Source organism: Pleurodeles waltl, chromosome 6 (assembly GCF_031143425.1).
Source record: "Pleurodeles waltl isolate 20211129_DDA chromosome 6, aPleWal1.hap1.20221129, whole genome shotgun sequence".
Classification (NCBI taxonomy): Eukaryota; Metazoa; Chordata; class Amphibia; order Caudata; family Salamandridae; genus Pleurodeles; species Pleurodeles waltl.
The window spans coordinates 307,372,712-307,387,917 of record NC_090445.1 but is presented as its reverse complement, the minus strand read 5'-3'; positions in this window follow the sequence as shown (position 1 = coordinate 307,387,917).

Sequence of the window (15,206 nt, the reverse complement as noted above, 5' to 3'; positions counted from 1 at the left end):
TCTTGTATTCCCGTTGATCTGCCTTAGCTCCGTGCTGCTAATTAGGTTCTCCAGTTGGGCTGCCACCCCTGAGACTCTTTGGGTCTCCACCTGCACTGGTCCCCACCTGCCCAGAGGTTCTACATAGCCATGGGTCAGCAGAGGAAGGTCTATAATATATTCTTGCCCTGCCACTATTACCCTTGTTCCCCTGGGCAGCTGGGTTAGCATGTCCACTATATGAGCTACCATAGGGATTTGAATACTTAGGAAGGCTAATCTAATATAAATATTTAAAATAGCTATGTGGTTAGTCCCCCTGCGGTTCGTGATCTTGAGTTTGACAGCCAGGATATCCCTGCTATTTCAGAGGATTACCTTTACCTTGGGGAAAAAGTCCTGCCTAAGCCAGATTGCTACGCCTCCTGAGGCGCGTCCTGATGCTAAGGGAACTGATAGCTTATAAGATGTCAAGTACCCTTCTCTATGTACTTGCTGGAGTGCCCAGGTTTCCTGCATCAGGATTATGTGGTGCTGTTCTATAAAGTTGCACCATTCGGGGTTGCTTAGCTTTGGTCTCAAACCTTCTACGTTCCACGAAAGGGACTTAATTGTGTCACCCTCACAAGTGTCCGTTCCCATCCCCTTATATGAGTTGGTACTATATGGCATGTCTTCCGCAACCCCTCATATGGGCCAACTGCACTCCAGTAGAGGCTTCTCTCATTTCCCCATCTTCATTGTTAACCTCGCTTTGTTTAACAGGTTTACAAGGGCCATTTCTAGAGCTCTCTAGTGGTGCAAAATGATTAGTGCACTCAACAAAAAACTCGGTTAGAGAGGATGGACTTTCCTGGGTAAATTGAGAAAGAGTCGAGGTGGTAGCTGTAGCGGATCCCTCCTCTGTACGGCACCCCTGCTGATTCCTCAAATGTCATTAGGAATCGGGCATAGGCTGTTTCTAAGGATTTCTGCCCAGAGCGCCTCCCCAGGGGTAGCAGATGATGAAGAAATTGTTGATAAAAGAGACAGAGGGGCTTGGGCTCTGATTGTAGATAGTGCTGCTAACTAAAGAGAGGGCCATCACGGATGGAGACCAAGAGCCTGGGACCAAGAGGGAGGGCCCTGTCCTGCCTCTCCCTGGTGCTGATGGGCGCAGACGGGCCTGCCCTTGGTTCGGCTTTGCCTGGGTGCAGCCCGCATGCATCGTGCACCATGGTAGAGGAGTAGCGCTTAATAGTGCTTGATGACGAGGTCCTCCCCCTCAGGCAACGCCTCCTGGCATGAAGCTGTGTGGACCCTGGAGTCCCCTCAGTCAAGGCGGCAATGTCAGCGCATCCCGCGCTGCAGTAGAGGAGCAGCGCGTAATAGCACTTGATGACAAACTCCTCCCCCTCAAGCAACACCTCCTGGCACCAAGCTGTGTGGACCCTGGAGTCCCCTCAGTCAAAGCTTTTGATGTTGTATGCAGCTAATCCAGTAGGGGATGTTATTACACATGGTAAAGCAGAATCTATAGTCTTCTGTAGACAGGTGGTCAGAACTTGCAATAAAAATGGTTTTTCCAGATCCAACTTGTCCACTGATGTAAAAAAAAGAACTGGTGTAAAACTTAAACATTTACATTGATGGGTTTCATGAAGCAATCCATGCTCTATTTTTTCTTTCACTTTCATGTATATTTATTTCTGCTCATTACTGAGTTGTTCTACTAACTGTTCCACATAAATATTTTTTTGTCTTCGTTGTTGCATTCCTGTATGCACTTCATTCATCGCTACAGCAGCTTCATTTTCAATTATTAGCTGTCCAAGAGGATCTTGACTGAGAGGTCCAGAACTCTAGCTGCTATGAGAACTAACCTTTGCTATCTCAATAGCAATTGTTTCTTCTTCTTTGATTTCTTCATTTAATATTTTCAGGTAGTTCAGAAATATTGGACACTAAATGGTATCTTTTATAGCATTGAAAGAGTCTTCATAGCAGTCAACTGTCCAAGTAAATCTGTTTCAGAATGTCAAAATTTGAATAGCTGGAGAAGCGCTAAATAGAAAAATTATTTTGTCTTGCCTGTTTAAAAACTAAGGGGCATAGTTAAGAAAAGTGGTGCTGAACACAGTGCAGCGCCACTTACCTTGAACCCCCTAGCACCCCATAAAGCCACCATCTGTGTGCCTAACGCAACCATCTGTGCGCCGTATTTAAAACATGATGCACCATGGCAGTAGTTTGGAGACTAGCATCAAAACTTTTTACTCTCATCCAGCGCTTTGCAGGATTAGCATCAATAATTTTGACGTTAATCCTGCAAAGCACCCAGAGGCCCATTGCAAACAATGGAAGCCTCCTTTTAACACCTGCTCTGAACAGACGTTAAAAGTGCCAAAACAATGACACAAGGAAATCCTTTAAATTGCCCCCTTTGCATACATTATGCCTGATGCAGGCACATTGTAGTGCAAAGGGTTACAAAGTGGCGCAATGCGCCACTTTGTGAATACGGTGCAGCGTTTCTGGCCTTCTAACGATACATTAGCATAAAAAATGACACACATGTGGCGTTGGAATGGCGCTAGGGGCTCTTAAATATGCCCCTATGTTTTCCATGCTTTATTAAGTTACCTTTTGCAGGGCAAACCAAACAACCATCACAATCAGCCACCCCATATCTGCCTTCATTTTTTTACATATAGTGCTGCAGAATTTTGGAAAGACATACTTTCGAGATGTGGTATTCTTCTAGGATAGTAAGGGCCTGATTACGAGGCTGGCAGTCACAAGACTAGTGGTGGTGGTTGGACCGTGTGTTTGGCAGGTTGACCATCCTAAAGACGGTCCCACCATGATCCAAGATCCCAACGGGCTGATGGCAGTCCTGGTTGTAATCAGCCAGGGTGGCTCTGAACTCAGTGCCCCCTGGCTGCTTACAACCTTGTTCTCTGCCAGCCTTTTCGTGGCAGTTTCACCAACATGAAAAGGCTGGCAGAGAAAAGGTGCTGGGCATAGACTTGGGCAGTGCAGGTACCCCTGCGCAGCACAATCAGAATGTGCACTGTCTGTTTTGCAGACAGTGCGCACTCTGAGGGTGCTGGTCGGCCCCCTCTGTGCTATGAGATAGCACTGCATTTCAAGGTTTTTTCAAGTCAGACAGGCAGAAATCCTGCAAACTCTGTTTCGTGTGTTGGCATGGCATAGACTAACCCAAACAATTCCTCTAGATTTTGAGAACAAACTAGCTGAACTCAACCTATCACAGCACTCAAATGAACTTATCTCTCTGCGTGACGGCATTTCCAAGCTGAAATTGTATAATTTCTTTCCTTTATCGCTGTTTTCTCTGACTTTGTGATGTCTGAAGTGACATAGCAAGCAACAGCAATGGGATTGTCAGAAACATACTGTATGTCAAAGCCACAGTTTCACAAGTCTCTGCAGTGGGTGGTTTGCCCACTGTTCAATCCTGGGGAGTTCAAAGCCACAGTCACACAAGTCTCTCCAGTGGGTGGTTTGCCCAGTGTTCAATCCTGGGGAGTGCAAAGCAACAGTTTTACAAGTCTCTACAGTGGGTGGGTTGCCCACTGTTCAATCCTGGGGAGTGCAAAGCCACAGTCTCTCAAGTGGATCACAGTCTCTACTGGTTCTGGAGGGGGCCTTGTGCCCAGAGTGCTTCATCCTGCCAAGGACAGAGGTAGTGGATGTCAATCTCCACTGGTTCTGGAGGGTGCTTTGTGCCCAGAGTGCCTCATCCTGCTAAGGACAGAGGTAGTGGATGTCAATCTCCACTGGTTCTGGAGAGGTCTTTTGCCCAGAGTGCTTCATCCTGCTAAGGACAGAGGTAGTGGATGACAGTCTCACTGGTTCTGGAGGGGGCTTTGTGCCCAGAGTGCTTCATCCTGCTAAGGACAGAGGTAGTGGATGACAGTCTCCACTGGTTCTGGAGGGGGCCTTGTGCCCAGAGTACTTCATCCTGCCAAGGACAGAGGTAGTGGATGTGATACCCCACTGGATCTGGAGGGGGCTTTGTGTCCAGAGTGCTTCATCCTGCCAAGGACAGAGGTAGTGGATGTGATATTCCACTGGTTCTGGAGGGGGCTTTGTGCCCAGAGTGCTTTATCCTGCCAAGGACAGAGGTAGTGTATGTGATACTCCACTGGTTCTGGAGAGGGCTTTGTGCCCAGAGTGCTTCATCCTGCTAAGGACAGAGGTAGTGGAAGTGATACTAAACTGGTTATGGAGGGGGCTTTGTGTCCAGAGTGCTTCATCCTACCAAGGACTGAGGTAGTGGATGTGATACTCCACTGGTTCTGGAGGGGGTTTTGTGCCCAGAGTGCTTCATCATGCTAAGGACAGAGGTACTGGATGACATCTCCACTGGTTCTGGAGGGGGCTTTGTGCCCAGAGTGCTTGATCCTGCTAAGGACAGAGGTAGTGGATGACAGTCTCCACTGTTTCTGGAGGGGGCCTTGTGCCCAGAGTGTTTCATCCTGCCAAGGACAGAGGTAGTGGATGTGACACCCCACTGGTTCTGGAGGGGGCTTTGTGCCCAGAGTGCTTCATCCTGTTGCGTCAGTGCCCTTGCCGCTCATAGGCCAGCGGTGCTTGAGACGGTGGTTCCTTGTTCAGCGGTGCTTGAGACGGCGGTGCCCTGTTCAGCAGTGCTTGAGATGGTGGTGCCCTGTTCAGCGGTGCTTGAGACGGCGGTGCCCTGTTCAGCGGTGCTTTGAGACGGCGGTGGCCTGTTCAGCGGTGCTTGAGACGGCGGTGACCTGTTCAGCGGTGCTTGAGACGGCGGTGCCTTGTTCAGAAGTGCTTGAGATGGCGGTGCCTTGTTCAGCGGTGCTTGAGACAGCGGTGCCCTGTGCAGCGGTGCTTGAGACGGTGGTCTCCATTGCAGGGACTCAGCAGCTGGCGGTCCTTCATGGCCCAGCAGGGCTTTTGCTGGCGGTGGCCTCCTGGGCAGGTGGGCTTGTACTGGCGGTCCTGTCGTGGGCAGCTGGGCTTGTGCTGGCTGTCCTGTCCTGGGCAGCTAGGCGTGTGCTGGTGGGCCTGTCCTGGGCAGCTGGGCTTGTGCTGCCAGTCCTGTCCTGGGCAGGTGGGCTTGTGCTGGCGGTCCTGTCCTGGGCAGGTGGGCTTGTGCTGGCGGTCCTGTCCCGGGCAGCTGCGTTTGTGCTGGTGGGCCTGTCCTGGGCAGCTGGGCTTGTGCTGTCGGTCCTGTCCTGGGCAGCTGGGCTGGTGCTGGCGGTCCTGTCTTGGGCAGATGGGCTGGTGCTGGGGGTGGCCTCCAGGGCAGCGGGGATGATGGCGGTCTTCTCCGCCATGCTGCTCTTCCCAGACTTTCCTGGTTTCTTGTGGCCCTTCCCCACCTTGGCGGGTGTCACAGCTGAGTCCACACTCCCACCGGGGCCCCTGGGAGTGGCTTTGGTTGCTGGAGTCTTCCCCATCTCCCGCCGGGCACTGGCCAACTTCTGATGCTTCACAGGTGGGGGACTGTCTGTGCTGTGGCTCCGTGCCACACTGGCTGCCCTGGTGGCCGGTGCACTCCAGATTCCGGTGACTATAGGCTCTACTGGTCCCGGAGATGTGGCTGAGATGCTAGTTCGGGACCTAGGAGACGGACGGGGTGGGGGAGGTGTGGGAAAGAGGTCAAGGTTGGACAGGAAAAGTTTTTTTGACACACTGGGACGGGTAGCTGGAGGGGGTTTGGGAGTGGAGGAAGAGGTGGTGGTTGTAGGAGGTGTTCGTTTGCTGACTTTGGGTGAAGGTGCATGGACTGGAGGCTGTCGTGAGGTGGATGGCTGTTGGGTGGGTGTGTGCCTGCGTTTGTCTATCTTGGGAGGGGGCGTCACAGACACACTGGGAGAGGACACAGGGGATGTGTGAATGGTAGTGGGGGTGGTGACTGCACATGAGCGGGGTGTGTTGGTGGGTGTGCTGGAGAGGGACGTAGTGGCTGTAGAGGCAGTACATGCAGGTGTGAGTGTGGACGAGACTGGGAGGGAGGAGGGAGACGAGGAGGAGGGGGACGCAGTGGAGGCAGTGGATGTTGGTGTGTCTGCATGTGTGTGATGCTTGCGTGAGTGCCTGTGGGATGTGTGGTGCTTATGTTTGCCTGAGCTTCCCTTGTGTGTTGAGGTGTGTGCATGCTGGTCTGAAGGTGTGCTTGGGATAGGCTGAGGTACAGGGGATTGGGTCTGGGTGGAGGAAGTTGGAGGGGGGAGGCTAGACACAGGGACAATGGCTGCCATCAGTGCTGAGGCCAGAGTCTGAAAAGCTCACTGAAGGGCCGCCTGACCAGAATGAATGCCCTCCAGAAATGCATTTGTTTGTTGCAACTGCCTTTTTACACCCTGGATGGCATTCAAAATGGTAGACTGCCCAACAGTGAGGGACCTGAGGAGGTCAATGGCATCCTCACTGAGGGCAGCAGGGGTGACTGGGGCAGGGCCTGAGGTGCCTGGGGTGAAGGTGATGCCCACCCTCCCGGGTGAGTGGGCATGGGGCAAAGGCTGAGGGGCTGCTGGGAGGGCGGTGCTGGAAGGGGGGGTGGCGGCTGTACCTGTAGATGGGGGGGCACAGATGTTGCCGCCACCACAAGGGAGCTCCCATCATAGGACGAGTCTGTGTCACTGGTCTCAGCTCCTGTCCCGGCTGTGGAGCTCCCCTCACCCTCCGTCCCACTGGTGAAGTCCGAGTCCATAGTGTGGCCCTCCATGGCCATGTGGGATGCAGCCCCCTGGTGCTCCGGTGCCACTGCTCCTCCGCCTGATGATGCTAATGCACACAAGAACGGGGAGACCACAAAAAGGGGGTGGATGACAGAAGAAAGACATGTTGAGTGCATGCATTACCGCTACCGTTTGCAGACACGACAGACACAGAAGCCCCCTGCACTACGCCGCACTCTTGGGCTCCACTGTTCAATTCCTGGGAAATACCCTAAAAGGCTATGGATGACATCTGCACACATAGATGACACAGGGGCATAACTAGGTGTACTTGGCACTCTACAGAGGTGGGGTGGGGTGCCACATGGCCTGCCTTCCGGAGGGACCTTGCCTACGGAAACTCGCCCTGGCCTAGTGAAACCCACAGCCCACCTCCCCTACCCAGGCCCCTCCACTGCACGCAAAGTCAGCAGAATGAGAGTGTACTCACCCCCTTGTGTCTGCTGTGATGCCCTCAAGCGCTCATCCAACTCCAGGTAGGCGACCGCCAGGATCCTGAACATCAGGGGGGTCATGGTGTGACGGGCACCCCTCCCACGTTGGGAGGCCATCCCGAGCTGAGCCTCCGCCATATTCTTGCTCCAGCGACGAATGTCCTCCCATCTTTTCCAGCAGTGGGTGCTCCGTCTGTGGTAGACCCCCAGGGTCCGGACGTCCTTGGCGATGGCACACCAAATATGTTTTTTCTGGTGGGCGCTGACCTACATGAAATGTACAGGGGGAAGATTAAGTTATTACCAACTGCACCGTCAAAGTGATTGGCCCCCATCCCTACCCTTGCCATGTTGCACATGCATTCACCGTTGTTTCATGTACGCCGCACTCTCCCCCCTTCCTTCTTACATCCAGCCCTCTCCACACAGGCATAGCCCATACAGCATGCTCCCAGTGTACTTACCTGTTTGTCTGGAGGACCATAGAGTAGCGTGTACTGGGGGAGGACACCATCCACGAGTTTCTCCAACTCCTCCGATGTGAAGGTAGGGGCCCTTTCCCCAGACACTCGAGCCATTGTCTCTTCCAGACCGAGGTCACAGCAGCACTTGCAGTGTAAGTCCTCTCCTGTCAAAGATCGGGTATCGAGAGATTGAACAGATAGAAAATGGCAGTCACGTCCACGGCGGTGCGTACCATCACCGCCAGCGTACATCGTCATTGGCTCCTGGGACCCATAGGGTCCAATGCTAACCAATGCAGCATTGCGCCGCGGTCTTCGACCGCCTACTGCAACGGTGTACAACGCCAGTGCAGGTACCTCACATCCCATTGTCCCACTTTACAGGTCAGGTAGCTGCCATTTCAGGGGCCCACATGGATTAATTTTCAACTGTGTCACACATACCTAGGCCTAGACTCAACACACATACAAGCCACCTTTTGTGTATGAATGGTGTTCTGTGTAAACTGTGGGTACGTACCTCTGAGTTGTTTGACTCTGTGCTCGCTGTTGTCCTTCATAGGCACCGTCCGCTGGGACATGTGAGGAGATGGCAGTATCCTCCGGTGTACCGACCGTTGGTGGACCTGTCGACAATGGAGGAGCGACATGTGATTATCACATACAGGCTTGACCGTGCCACAATCCAGGAACTGTGTACCCAGTTGGAGCCAGAACTGATGTCAGCAATCCGCCATCCCACAGGAATCCCCCCTCAAGTGCAGGTGCTGTCAGTGCTCCATTTCCTTGCAAGTGGGTCATTTCAAACAACAGTGGCCATAGCATCAGGGATGTCCCAGCCTATGTTTTCCAACGTGTTGTCAAGAGTGTTGTCTGCCCTTCTGAAACACATACGGAGCCACAACGTTTTCCCTCAGGTGGAGGATTTGCCTACAGTGAAAGGTGACTTCTATGCCCTGGGACGAATCCTCAACATCATAGGTGTGAGAAGGTAGCCTCTTTCTAGCCTTGTTACCCCCACTTTTGGCCTGTTTGTGAGTGTATGTCAGGGTGTTTGTCACTGTTTTCACTGTCTCACTGGGATCCTGATAGCCAGGCCTCAGTGCTCATAGTGAAAACACCATGTTTTCAGTATGGTTGTTATGTGTCACTGGGATCCTGCTGGTCAGGACCCCAGTGCTCATAGGTTTGTGGCCTATATGTATGTGTCACTAGGACCCTGTCACACAGGGCCCCAGTGCTCATAGGTGTGCATGTGTATGTTCCCTGTGTGGTGCCTAACTGTCTCACTGAGGCTCTGCTAACCAGAACCTCAGTGGTTATGCTCTCTCATTACTTTTAAATTGTCACTAACAGGCGAGTGACCAATTTTACCAATTTACATTGGCTTACTGGAACACCCTTATAATTCCCTAGTATATGGTACTGAGGTACCCAGGGTATTGGGGTTCCAGGAGATCCCTATGGGCTGCAGCATTTCTTTTGCCACCCATAGGGAGCTCTGACAATTCTTACACAGGCCTGCCACTGCAGCCTGAGTGAAATAACGTCCACGTTATTTCACAGCCATTTTACACTGCACTTAAGTAACTTATAAGTCACCTATATGTCTAACCTTTACCTGGTAAAGGTTAGGTGCAAAGTTACTTAGTGTGAGGGCACCCTGGCACTAGCCAAGGTGCCCCCACATTGTTCAGAGCCAATTCCCTGAACTTTGTGAGTGCGGGGACACCATTACACGCGTGCACTACATATAGGTCACTACCTATATGTAGCTTCACAATGGTAACTCCGAATATGGCCATGTAACATGTCTATGATCATGGAATTGCCCCCTCTATGCCATCCTGGCATAGTTGGCACAATCCCATGATCCCAGTGGTCTGTAGCACAGACCCTGGTACTGCCAAACTGCCCTTCCTGGGGTTTCACTGCAGCTGCTGCTGCTGCCAACCCCTCAGACAGGCATCTGCCCTCCTGGGGTCCAGCCAGGCCTGGCCCAGGATGGCAGAACAAAGAACTTCCTCTGAGAGAGGGTGTGACACCCTCTCCCTTTGGAAAATGGTGTGAAGGCAGGGGAGGAGTAGCCTCCCCCAGCCTCTGGAAATGCTTTGTTGGGCACAGAGGTGCCCAATTCTGCATAAGCCAGTCTACACCGGTTCAGGGACCCCTTAGCCCCTGCTCTGGCGCGAAACTGGACAAAGGAAAGGGGAGTGACCACTCCCCTGACCTGCACCTCCCCTGGGAGGTGTCCAGAGCTCCTCCAGTGTGCTCCAGACCTCTGCCATCTTGGAAACAGAGGTGCTGCTGGCACACTGGACTGCTCTGAGTGGCCAGTGCCACCAGGTGACGTCAGAGACTCCTGCTGATAGGCTCCTTCAGGTGTTAGTAGCCTTTCCTCTCTCCTAGGTAGCCAAACCCTCTTTTCTGGCTATTTAGGGTCTCTGTCTCTGGGGAAACTTTAGATAACGAATGCATGAGCTCAGCCGAGTTCCTCTGCATCTCCCTCTTCACCTTCTGATAAGGAAACGACTGCTGACCGCGCTGGAAGCCTGCAAACCTGCAACATAGTAGCAAAGACGACTACTGCAACTCTGTAACGCTGATCCTGCCGCCTTCTCGACTGTTTTCCTGCTTGTGCATGCTGTGGGGGTAGCCTGCCTCCTCTCTGCACCAGAAGCTCCGAAGAAATCTCCCGTGGGTCGACGGAATCTTCCCCCTGCAACCGCAGGCACCAAAAAGCTGCATTACCGGTCCCTTGGGTCTCCTCTCAGCACGACAAGCGAGGTCCCTCGAATCCAGCGATGCTGTCCAAGTGACCCCCACAGTCCAGTGACTCTTCAGCCCAAGTTTGGTGGAGGTAAGTCCTTGCCTCACCTCGCTGGGCTATATTGCTGGGAACCGCGACTTTGCAGCTACTCCGGCCCCTGTGCACTTCCGGCGGAAATCCTTTGTGCACAGCCAAGCCTGGGTCCACGGCACTCTAACCTGCATTGCACGACTTTCTAAGTTGGTCTCCGGCGACGTGGGACTCCTTTGTGCAACTTCGCCGAGCACCGTTTCACGCATCCTCGTAGTGCCTGTTTCTGGCACTTCTCCGGGTGCTACCTGCTTCAGTGAGGGCTCTTTGTCTTGCTCGACGTCCCCTCTCTCTTCAGGTCCAATTTGCGACCTCCTGGTCCCTCCTGGGTCCCACCAGTGTCCAAAAACGTTAAACAAACGATTTGCGTGTAGCAAGGCTTGTTGGCATCCTTCCGGCGGTAAAACACTTTTGCACGACTCTCCAAGGCGAGTGGGATCAGTCCACCAAAGGGGAAGTCTCTAGCCCTTTTCGTTCATGCAGAAACCTCAGCTTCTTCTGTCCAGTCGAAGCTTCTTTGGACCCACAGCTGGCATTTCCTGGGCATCTGCCCATCTACGACTTGCTTGTGACTTTTGGACTTGGTCCCCTTGTTCCACAGGTACCCTAGATTGGAAATCCACAGTTGTTGCATTGCTGGTTTGTGTCTTTCCTGCATTATTCCTCTAACACGACTATTTTGTCCTTAGGGGAACTTTAGTGCACTTTGCACTCACTTTTCAGGGTCTTGGGGAGGGTTATTTTTCTAACTCACTATTTTCTAATAGTCCCAGCGACCCTCTACAAGGTCACATAGGTTTGGGGTCCATTCGTGGTTCGCATTCCACTTTTGGAGTATATGGTTTGTGTTGCCCCTATCCCTATGTTTCCCCATTGCATCCTATTGTAACTATACATTGTTTGCACGGTTTTCTAAGACTATACTGCATATTTTTGCTATTGTGTATATATATCTTGTGTATATTTCCTATCCTCTCACTGAGGGTACACTCTAAGATACTTTGGCATATTGTCATAAAAATAAAGTACCTTTATTTTTAGTATAACTGTGTATTGTGTTTTCTTATGATATTGTGCATATGACACTAAGTGGTACTGTAGTAGCTTCACACGTCTCCTAGTTCAGCCTGAGCTGCTCTGCTAAGCTACCATTATCTATCAGCCTAAGCTGCTAGACACCCTATACACTAATAAGGGATAACTGGGCCTGGTGCAAGGTGCAAGTACCCCTTGGTACTCACTACAAGCCAGTCCAGCCTCCTACAATAGGTGCCATTGATGGGACCCATGTGGCTTTGGTCTCCCCCCACAGGAGTGAACAGGTGTACAGAAACAGGAAGAGTTATCATTCAATGAATGTACAGATGGTATGTTTGGCCAACCAGTACATCTCCCATGTGAATGCCATGTTCCCTGGCTCAGTGCATGATGCCTACATCCTGCGGAATAGCAGCATCCCTTATGTGATGGGGCAACTCCAGAGGCACCGTGTGTGGCTATTAGGTGAGCACTTGGGAGCAAGACAGTGGGAATGGTTGTCTGGGTCTGGGGATATCCCTACAGGTTAGTGCGTGTCTAACAATTGTCCCTCGCCATTTGCAGGTGACTCTGGTTACCCCAACCTGTCATGGCTACTGACCCCAGTGAGGAATCCCAGGACAAGGGCAGAGGAATGCTACAATGAGGCCCATGGGCGAACGAGGAGGGTGATCGAGCGGACCTTCGGCCTCCTGAAGGCCAGGTTCCGGTGCCTCCATGCGACAGGTGGATCCCTATCCTACTCACCAAAGAAGGTGTGCCAGATCATCGTGGCCTGCTGTATGCTTCACAACTTGCCTTTGCGACGACAGGTGCCTTTTCTGCAGGAGGATGGTCCAGATGGCGGTGTTGTGGCAGCTGTGGATCCTGTGGGCAGTGAAGACGAGGAAGCAGAGGAAGAAGACATGAACAACAGGGACTCAGTGATCCAGCATTATTTCCAGTGAGACCCAGGTAAGAGTACAGACCTGCCTACTACATGTACTTAAACACTACTACCTCTCTACTGTCTGTCCTTTTCACCCAGTGTGTTGGAACTGAGTTGTCACTTTCCCTTGCGATTTTACAGATGTGGGTCCCACTGTGTGACATCTGCTTAGATTACTCATGGACTAGAGCTGTGTGACATAGGTATGTTGACATTACAATTGTAAGAGCATTTTGTCACTGTAATTGCTAATACACTATTTCGAAATCGCAGACAGACTCCATATTGTTCTGTGCTTTAAGTGTGTTTATTTAAGTGCTCAATATTGGAGGGGGTAGTAAAATGGTGAGGGGTGATGGTGGAGGAATGTCCATGGCAGAGTCCAGTCTATTAGTCTCACAGGTGCATTGCCCATATGGGCATAGGAAGTGGAGCTGGGGCAGTTTCAGTATGGACAGGGTGACAAAGTGGGACAGTAGGATGACAATCAGGGTGGCCTCATTTCTTGGCGGGGTCTTGGCATCGTTCTCTGTCTTTGTCCTGGATCTCAAGGACCATTTGCGGAGTGGTTCTCCCTCTGCAGGAGGTCGGGTGCTGGTGTGGTGGTCCTGTGGCAGGGCGTCCTGTCCACTAGCGCCGGCGGAGGCGGTGGGCAGTTCATCGTCCATGCTAGTGTCAGGTGGCCCTTGTAGTGCCACAGTGTCCCTCCTGGTGTTCACGAGTTCCTTCAGCACCCCTACGATGGTGCCCAGGGTGGAGCTGATGGTTCTGAGTTCCTCCCTAAAGCCCATATACTGTTCCTCCTGCAGGAGCTGGGTCTCCTGAAACTCGGCCATTACCGTTGCCATCGTCTCCTGGGAGTGATGGTAGACTCCCATTATGGAGGAGAGGGCCTGTCAGCCCCCTGTCTCACAGCAGCCCTCCCAGTTCCCCTGTGTTCCTGGGCCTCCGTCCCCTGGACCGTGTGCCCACTGCCACCAGGTCCCTGTTGTTGTTGGAGTGGTGGGTTAGCCTGGGTTCCCTTTAGTGGTGGACACACTGCTGATTGACGTGTCCTGGGGACGGAGGTATGGGCCCGCTGGGTGGGTGCTGTGCTGGTGTTTCCAGAGGGGTGAAGGTCTGTAGTGGCCTGTGACTGTGTCAGAGGAACCGACTGTCCAGAGGTTCCCGATGGTCCGGGCTGGTCATCTAGATCCAGTTGGACAGAGCTGCTGTCATCACTGTGGGCCTCTTCTGTTTGTGGTGTGGACATGTGTGGACCCTCCTGTCCGGTGACGTTGGGTAGGGGTCCTGCAGGGGTATAACAGGATGGTTATTACATCTGTGTGTGCCATGGTGTGCAATGGGTGGGTGACTGTGTACCCCAGTGCTTGCATTACTGTGTGGGACCTTGTGTGATGATGGTTTAGGGGGTTGTATGGGTATGTGCAGTGGGCATATTTTGGTGATGGGTGTCCATGCTTGGTTGTTGCATGCAGGGCTTGGTGTTAGGATGTGTGGTTTGTGATGCAGAGACATTTGTGAGGAGTTAGAGTGATGGGGGTGAGGGTGAGGGTTGGGGTATTTGCTGGCATGCAGGTAGGGTGGGGGATGTAATAGTTAAGATTTGACTTACCAGAGTCCATTCCACCACCTACTCCTGCGAGGCCCTCAGGATGCAGAATCGCCACGACCTGCTTCTCCAATATTGTTAGTTGTGGGGGAGGCAGTGGGGGTCCGCCGCCAGTCCGCTGAACTGGCAGGTGGTGTCTTGAGACCACGGAATGCACCTTCCCCGTAGGTCGTTCCACCTCTACCTGATGTCCTCCCAATTTCTTGGGTGCTGTCCCACTGCGTTTACCCTGTCCCCGATTCTTCACCATAGCTCCATCTTCCTTGCAATGGAGGTGTGCTGCACCTGTGATCCGAATAGCTGTGGCTCTACCCGGACGATTTCCTCCACCATGACTCTGAGCTCCTCCTCCGAGAACCTGGGGTGTCTTTGCCGTGCCATGTGGTGGTGTAGGTGATGTGTGGGGTGGAGTGTGTGGCATGCTGCCGTCTGTCTTCTTTCTTCGCTGTCTTCTTTCCTGCAGGCCTTCTTCTGTCTTCTTTCTTCTTCACAGCATGTCGTCTTATGTCTTCTTTCTCTGCTGTCTTCTTTCATCTTTACCGCATGCCATCTTCTGTATGCTTTCATTGCTATCTTCTTTCTTGTTTACTGCATGCCATCATCTTTCTTCGCTATCTTCTTTTTTTGTCACCACATGCCATCGTCTGTCTTCTTTCTTTGCTGTCTTCTTACTTCTTTACCACTTGCCGTCTTTTATCTTCTTTCTTCGCTGTCTTCTTTCTTCTTTGCCACATGCCCTCATGCCAATAGGTTTCACCTTTGTTTATTCTTTTTATCTAACTGGATTATAAATATTAGAAAAATGTTACAATATTGTTTGTTTTAAATTTGATAAACCATTAACAGTTTATCAAGTTGCTTTGCAGACACTGAAAATCTTAATGGGGCCCTGTTAGGGGGCCCCAGCAGTGCCCATGCCAGTGGCATGAGCACTGCAGGGGCACCCAGGGGCCCCACGACACCCGTTCCCGCCATCCTGTTTCTGGCGGTGAAAACCACCAGAAACAGGATGGCGGGAAGGGGGTCGGAATCCCCATGGCGGCGCTGCTTGCAGCGCGGCCGTGGAGGATTCCCTGGGGCAGCGGGAAACCGGCGGTAAACTACTGGTTTCCCTTTTTTGACCGCGGCTTTACCGCCGCGGTCAGAATGGCCCCTGAAGCACCGCC